This window comes from Barbus barbus, assembly GCF_936440315.1.
Source record: "Barbus barbus genome assembly, chromosome: 11".
Taxonomy (NCBI): Eukaryota; Metazoa; Chordata; class Actinopteri; order Cypriniformes; family Cyprinidae; genus Barbus; species Barbus barbus.
Genome location: NC_136739.1, coordinates 11,419,359 through 11,427,879, shown reverse-complemented (window position 1 = coordinate 11,427,879; position 8,521 = coordinate 11,419,359).

Here is an 8,521-nt window from a genome sequence, read left to right as displayed (position 1 = left end):
TGTGCCTGTGGCTTCTCCCCGGCCCTGACGAAAACAATATTTGGCCTTACTAGGGGCTGGTGCTTACTTTGCTGAATTCCGGCACAGATGGTATCAGCTACTGCCTTCAGCACCTGGTCATGGCGCCATCGGTACCTCCCCTCTCCCAGTGCTTTCGGGCAGCAGCTCAAGATGTGCTCCAGCGACCCTCTTGCAGGGCACAGATGACAGGATGGTGCTTCCGCTAGCCCCCAGCAATGCAGATTGGCTGGGCTCGGTAGGACATCATACACTGACTGGATCAGAAACTTGAGTCTTGTTGGCTCTGACCTCCAAAGTTCTGACCAGGTGATTTTCCGAGTCAGTGCATGTTCCCAATTGATCCAAGCTCCCTGCTGACGCATAGCCACCGTTTTACTGCGCCGCTCCTCTTCCACCTCTGCTCGGACCTCGCCCTGAATCATCTGCCGTCTGTCCCTCTCCTGCGCTCTGTCATAGCGCGGCGTTTTATGACAGCCGAGACCTGCTCGCCCAACCGCCACAGACCCTACTAGCACACCATGCCGCAACCTTGCCTCTGCCTTCTGGACTGCCTCCTGCGCCCTCCACTTCCTTCCAGTCCTGACCCCTATGCTTGCAGAGGAGACTCTGGTGTCGGCTGAGTCTCTGTACAGTAACACCTCCCTGGCTCTTGTTACTTTGAATTCCTCTGTGAGGCCTGAGAACGGGAGCTGGAGCTTGTTGGTGTGCCCATACAGGGCAATGCAGGCCCAGCCACCTGCGCAGGAACTGGCTGATGTTTCTCTCCAGGGTCTCCACCGTTGTTATTGGGACCTGGTACATCAACAGTGGCCACAAAAGCCTTGGCAGAATGCCATGCTGATATATCCAGGCTTTAAATTTCCCGGGGAGGCCTGCCCTGTCCACTGCTGCAAGCCAGGTTTTCAGCTCTGCGTGCATGGCCTGGATTGCTACTGTGTCTCTCAAAGTCGCGTCAAAGAGCTTCCCCAAGCTCTTCACCGGCTTCTCCGTCAATGATGGTATTTGGAGACCGTTCATATGGAAGCGGAATTTGTCCTCAACTCTCCCCTTCCTCAACACAAGGGACCGGCATTTAGCTGACTTGAATGTCATTCTCGCCCAAGATGTTAGCCTTTCCAGACCTTTAAGGAGCCAGCGGCACCCTGGCACTGATGTTGCTGTGACTGTTAGGTCATCCATAAAGGCTCTGATTGGCGGTTGGCGAGTGCCAGATCTGGAGAAAGGCCCTCTGCACTCCACTTCTGCCGCCTTGACAAGCATGGTCATCGCTAGGGCAACCAGCGTCACTGATATGGTGCAACCAGTGATGATGCCTTTTTCCAGGCGGTGCCATGCTGATGTTATAGATCCAGATGTAAATCTCATACTAAAACTACTGTAATAGTCCTGTATGAGATCTGTGATCTTCTGCGGAACATAGTGCATCGTCAAGGCTTTTGTCACCAGCTTATGGGGAATTGATCCGTAAGCATTTGCCAGGTCCAGCCAGATGACTGACAAATCTCCTCGGTTCTCTCTGGCTTCTCGGATCAGCTGGGTGACCACTCCAGTGTGTTCAATGCAGCCTGGGAAGCCTGGAACTCCTCCCTTCTGCACGCTAGTGTCAATGTAGGAATTCCGCAGTAGGAAATCGGTCATGCGATTGGCAAGGATCTTGAAGAAGATCTTGCCCTCTACGCTAAGCAGTGAGATGGTACGGAACTGCGAGATGTCACTTGCGTTTTCCTCCTTTGGTATCCACACACCTTCGGCATGCCTCCACTGCTTGGCTACCCTGCCTCTTCGCCATACTACCCTGATGATTCTCCACAGCCTCAGCAGAAGTCTTGGGCAGTGCTTATACACATTGTATGGCACGCCACTCGGCCCTGGTGCTGCACTAGTCCGTGCCGCCCTGACCGTGTTCTTGACCTCTGCCAGCGTTGGCTCTTTGGTGTTGAATTGATTGGATGGTAGTGGTGAAATTAGTTCTCTGCAGGGACCCAGGTCTTCCTCCATCTGCCGGTCGCTGTACGTTTCAGAGAGATGGCGGTTGATGTCGTCTTCTGGGCACATGAGGGTCCCACTCCGCTTCTGCCCAAGCAGCTTCTTCGTAAACCCAAAAGGGTTAGCTATGAAGGCAGTGCGCTTGCGGGCCCTCTCTCTACCCTTCCTCCTGTGCCACTCAGCACGACGTAGGGAGATGAGCTTTTTCCTGAGGATGTCCCGGAGCTCAGCCAAGGCGAGCTTTTCTTCCTCGCTCGCCTCCTTGAAACGCTGTTTCAGGGACTTCAAGTCTCTCCTGAATGCAGTAATCTTGTTCTCTCGCCTGTTGGGTCTAGCTATGGTCTTGGCCTTTAGCTGTTTGATACCAAACCGCTCAGCACCGATGCAGATGATGAAGGTGCACATCGTTTGGAGCTGCTGGTCCACACTCCCTTTCGATGATACTTCCAAGACACCATCTACATCTTCGTCGAACTGGCGCCACTCCGTCTCCTTGTGTGCCGCTGGCCACAAGACCCTGCGATGTTCGGATGGATTGTTGGGTGGAGCTCGCTGAGCTTGGAGGTTCTGAACACTGTGGGTTGACTCCGGGTCCTGCTCCTCCTCCGTCTCACCAGGGGCCATGCTTTGCACTGCCTCTGTGCGTTGTTCAGCTTGCTCCCTCCTCATACAGCCCATCTTCGTCTGATGGATCTTCAGACCTTTCAGGTTCTTGCAGCTTTTGCCACACATACAGGTTACTCTCGTTGTCGTTAATCCATTGCTCATGTTCTGCACCAGAACATGTGTGGGGTGCTCATCCTCCCCCCCTCTCGGGCACCCCTGGGGGTATCTTTCATTAGGGCTTTCTGTAGCTTAGTTGGGTGCTCCCTCACGGGAGCTGCAGCTTGGGGTGCTAACCCTCGCTGCCCTGGTTGCCGTCTCTCCGAGCTGTCCACTGTCTCTCCAGCCGTCACTACACTGTTCGTAGTCGTCATCCAGCCTTTCCTGGATGTCACTGGCTATGCCAGAAGAATAGTTAAAACTTGTTGTCAGATTATATTTGTAAGGATCATTATTGTTGCTTCCATAGACATCAGCGCTTTAAATGTATGGTTTTGCTAGTTCTTAAGTGTATTTAAATGTCTGAAACCTAAAATAAGCATTATATGGTTGAAAACACTGAATATTTGTGATAATATGACAAGCGCTCAGCGCGTCCGATCTGGCTCAGTGCCAGCCAACGAGCGAAAGCAGATTTGAATTCAGCAGTTGATGACGTGACGCACTGACAGTTCTAATCACACCTGTCTGATCGTACGTGCGAAAGGGTTAAAACAGAATGGCAAGAACTGTTATCACAGTTTCGCAAGTGCATTAAAAATCTACTTAAATAAGTGACGATTTTATGAACACTTGCCTAGTTTAGGTCATCTTTTCGCGGACCACTAGGGGGATCCACACTTTAAGAATTACTGATGTAGAGTATAAGAGGGATTCTTACATTTCCAGACAAAAAATAAATTTTCTTTTAAATGTGAACCATCACAAAAGGATCCGTAAGTACCTTTCGAGCTTTGTGCATTTCTGAATGCCTCATCCTTCTTAGCTAAAATCTGTGGCAACAACTGCAAAATGGGAACATATTGGAATGTGCTTTTTTCATCTAGTATGTACTCTACTGGTTCAACAATAGATAATTGCTCCTTCAGAAATCTCTCTCTTTTGAATGAGGTCTTGAAAGGTCCCCCGAGGGCTGCATTTAGTGGATTAAGGGAGGTAAGATTTTCCACCAAGTTCTACTGACTACTGACTCATCAACACTGCAACCATTACTTTTTAAAGTCATCTCAATAATCTGTTTGATAACTGGACTTGAAGCAGTTGATGTTATAAATTGTAATTCATCTATTATTTCATCAATGCACTTGTTAGAAATGTTGAAAACACTTTCTAATTTATGAAAAAGGTAACCCAACTTATTGTTGATTATTCTGACAAAATCTTGTTCTTCCTCGACAAAAGGTTCACATAAGTTACTTTCATCAACTGTCAATTCAGTATCTTCAGGTGTTTGACAAGTGTAATTTTGAAGGATGGATGGTTTGAAATGTTCAAGTGAGTGGGGAGTATGCTTCCTGCTTTTATGAGATGCAAAAGTTGAATATATATTTGTTCTGTACTCTAATTTTTGAAAATACAGGTCACTGTTTCATACTTTTTTAGATGACCTCGAATGTGCTCAAAGTATTGTTTTTCTGAATGGTTACTTACTGAATTACTGAAATAAGACACCTAAATGAGCGGGCCTGTGTAGAGTCCAATGATTATCTGTGATCTCTAGACAAATGAGAGTGCAGGGGACTCCAGGTCTTGAAGCAACAAGGACAATCTTTGTATGGCCAAGGAATTGAGTGGTTTTGTGTGCTGTGCCAGTGCTTTAGTTGGTAATTTTTTAGAAGTTCTGATCTTTTCAATGCAGCAAAGTTGCATTTCTTGCACAACCACCTCATCAGTTCATATTAAAATGCTTAAATCAAGAGAAAAATATGAACAATTCCCTCAAATTTGCTCAATTCCCTGTGTGTTATGCGTCGGGTGGTTGTGGCAAATAAGGCGGAATAAAACAAAAGGAGTATTCTTTATTCAACGGCATCAACTCACATAACACATTAACTAACTTAAGAACGGACAGAGGACTAAGGGAAAACTCAAGACTTATAAAGGGATCAGGCAAACAAGGAAACAAGATAATTAATCTAACACAGGTGGGGAAGATCATTAATTAACAAAACTAGGTCAGGAACTAAAACAGGAAGAACCAAATATGGGCAAAACCAAACTGAACAGAAACAGAACCGTAACAGATATCGCCCCCCTCCCGGAAGGTGCGTCCCGCACCGTAACAGTAACATCGGGGAGGGGGGGCGGGCGCCCTGGGGGCTAGAACAGGACCAGGACAAGGAGGAGACTCGGGAAGCCTCCAGGGCGGATCAGGAGACTCAGGGAGCCATGGCGGGACTGGAGACTTGGGAGGCCATGGCGGATCAGGAGACTCGGAAGGCCATGGCGGGACTGGAGACTCGGGAGGCCATGGCGGGTCAGGAGACTCAGGGAGCCATGGCGGGACTGGAGACTTGGAAGGCCATGGCGGATCAGGAGACTTGGAAGGCCATGGCGGGACTGGAGACTCGGGAGGCCATGGCAGGTCAGGAGACTCAGGGAGCCATGGCGGGACTGGAGACTTGGAAGGCCATGGCGGATCAGGAGACTTGGAAGACCATGGCGGATCAGGGAGCTTGGACGGTCCTGGCGGATCAGAGGGCTTGGACGGCCATGGCGGATCAGGGAGCTTGGACGGCCATGGCGGATCAGAGGGCTTGGATGGCCATGGCGGTATTATTCCTTTGGGAGCCCAAGGTGGATCAGGGAGCTCAGTGCCCTTGGAGCGGACACTTGGGGGCGCTCTTGCAGCGCGGACACTTGAGGGCGCACGGGAGGCGCGGAGCAGGACAGAACCAGCGGAGACGAAGGAAAGCTGGACAGGACCAGCGGAGACGCAGGGGGGCGCTCTTGCAGCGCGGATACTTGAGGGCGCTCTTGCAGCGCGGACATTTGGAGGCGCTCGGGAGGCGCGGAGCTGGACGGAACCAGCGGAAACGAAGGAGAGCTGGACGGGACCAGCGGAGACGCAGGAGGGCGCTCTTGCAGCATGGACTCTCGGAGGCGCTCTGACAGCGCAAATTCTCGGGGGTGCTCTGGTAGTGCGACAGGACCAGCGGAACATTCCTCGCCTTGCGCGGCGGTATCCACTTCGCCGTGGGCGGAACGTCCATTGCCCTTTTCGTCACAAATAAAGCCACACAAAATGTGTTTCAAACTCTGCTGATTAATATTTATCTTTAGACTTTCTTTCTATTGTCCTTATTCTTTTTTTTTTAATTCTACCACACACAGTTATCATGTTTAGAATTTTTTCATTCTGTCTATATTTCACTCACATTCTCTCTCGCTCTGTGTCCTCCTGTTTTTGTCCCCATCTGCTGTATGTCCTTCTCTCTCTGTTTCTCTCTCTAATGGTGAGGGTGTGTGCAGCTCTGACACAGTCACATCTGCCAGTTGTGTGAGTCGTTCCCTTACTGCACTGCTCGCTAATGAGATCCTCCCCATTTAATTAATACCATAAGAATTTTAATTCTGACTGAATCAATTTAATGTGATGTGATTTTGTCAGACCTATTCCCTGAGTAGGAAGTGTGTGTGTGTGTGTGTGAGAGAGAGAGAGGCCGATGCTTATTACATACATCATTTCACGGGGGCCTGCATTCCCTGCTGACTTAAACAAATTCTAATTAAGACTAATTAAAGCATCATTTATGAAAACGCTTGTGATAGTTATGCAAACATTCTGGGTGGGTATGCTTTGCATGATAATTAGCCCTTGGTTTAAATTAAGACTTGTTCCTTGACAATTATGGCTGTTGGAGTCACACTTCTCTGATAACAGGCTGTGTCCGCTCCCTACAACTGAATACAGGCTATGGACTTTAACTCAATCAAACACAATATATCAGTCAAGGGATGTATTAGGGGTTTATTCACATAGGTTCAGTAAAGAACTCTGCACACATCAGATCGCTATGTGCTTTACAGGCTGTGCGGAAGTATGCTTACTTCTGCATGTGTTTTGTGTAGACTGATGTATCGGCTGTTATCATATTATGTTTAGGGTTGTCATTTTAACAATTAATGAGTATATAAGTAGTTAATTTTATAAAATGAATTTAACAATTAATTATATATAAAAAATGTCAACTACAGGCAATGTGTCTCACCAGACACTACCTATCAGGAGCAAGCAGAACAATAAGAAAAGCCACACAAACAGGATGCATTCTTGTTCAAATACAGCTAAATGAAACATGACAGTATGGAACAGAATGCAGGGATCTTGATAAAAGTAGTTTTTTTTTTCAGCCTGACTTTACATCTTGTGAGACAATGTGAGAAAATGTTGTAAGACACTAAAATAACAAAACGTATAGTGAAGTGACATTCAGCCAAGTATGGTGACCCATACTCGGAATTCGTGCACTGCATTTAACCCATCCAACGTGCACACACACACAGCAGTGAACACACACACACCGTGAACATACACCCGGAGCAGTGGGCAGCCATTTTATGCTGCAGCGCCCGGGGAGCAGTTGGGGGTTCGGTGCCTTGCTCAAGGGCACCTCAGTCGTGGTATTGAGGGTGGAGAGAACGCTGGACATTCACTCCCCCCACCTACAATTCCTGCCGGCCGGAGACTCGAACCCGCAACCTTTGGACTACAAGTCCGACTCTCTAACCATTAGGCCACGATTTCCCAGTGCATGTTTACAAGTGCATGTTTACAAAGATTGACAAGTGAAAAATAGCAAAATAGATTGCTGCACATGGACATGGATACAGTATGCTTATTTTTAGTGATATGGATATAAAACAAACACTATGTTGCGTTCTGAAGCCGCTTTTTGTTGTTGTTTTCTTTTGACAGCTTTTCTCAGGAAATATTACTAAATGCAATTAATTGGGATTGATTTGATGAATGAATCAGAAAGTAATGTAATAACCAGAGATAACCTTCCCCATTTCACAAGGAAAAGTGGTAATTTATTTTTTAATTGTATAATTTATAATTTTGTTTTATTTATTAAACAAATCTCAGGAGTACTTGATTTTTACTGGTAAATGGCCTCTTTCTGGTCTCAAATATTTCTGTTTAATAAGCAACTGTTTTATGAAGTGATTTTAGAATAAAGTGATTTTATATTCTGACCCATATGTTAGAGTTTTGAAATAGATTTGAGCATTTTGCTCCCTTGAGCAGGGACGTAGCCATCATTTCAAAAGTGGGGGGACGGAATGTCTAGTGTTATACCTGTTTTTTTGTTGTTGTTTTTTTCAGTTAACCCTTGCCTAATTGACAGGTTTTATTTTTAATCATACCTTTTTGCTTAATATGCTTTATGATTATATATGCTTATAAAACAGAATGAAAGAAAGAGAGAAAAAATAAAAAGAAAGAAAGAAATACAATAGCTCGTCACTGGGACAGTACCATTAAAAGGACATCTTTGTACCTTATTTACCCCAAAAAGTTTCATAGTTGTACATTACGGTACATATTGGTACTCTATATGTGCACCTTTTTGAGTATAAGTTACAAAGATGTCCTTATAAGGGTACTATTGTTTACATATTTCAGATTGTATTTTGTGTGTGTTGTATGTACAGTACATGGCACACAGTAATGAATACTTGCACATTCACATACTTTATTCTGTTCTGTTGTATTATACATTAGTCTGATTACTCTATGTTAAAAGACATATCTTATCATAGACAATGCTGTAAATAATCTTTACCTCTGAAGCCTCACTGAAACTTTCTGCCTCATTCACTCTCAGCTGTGAATTCACTTCTGCCTGTCTACAGCAAATAAAGTAGTGTTTGAAACATGTACATACAGGGAATAGTGACATACAGA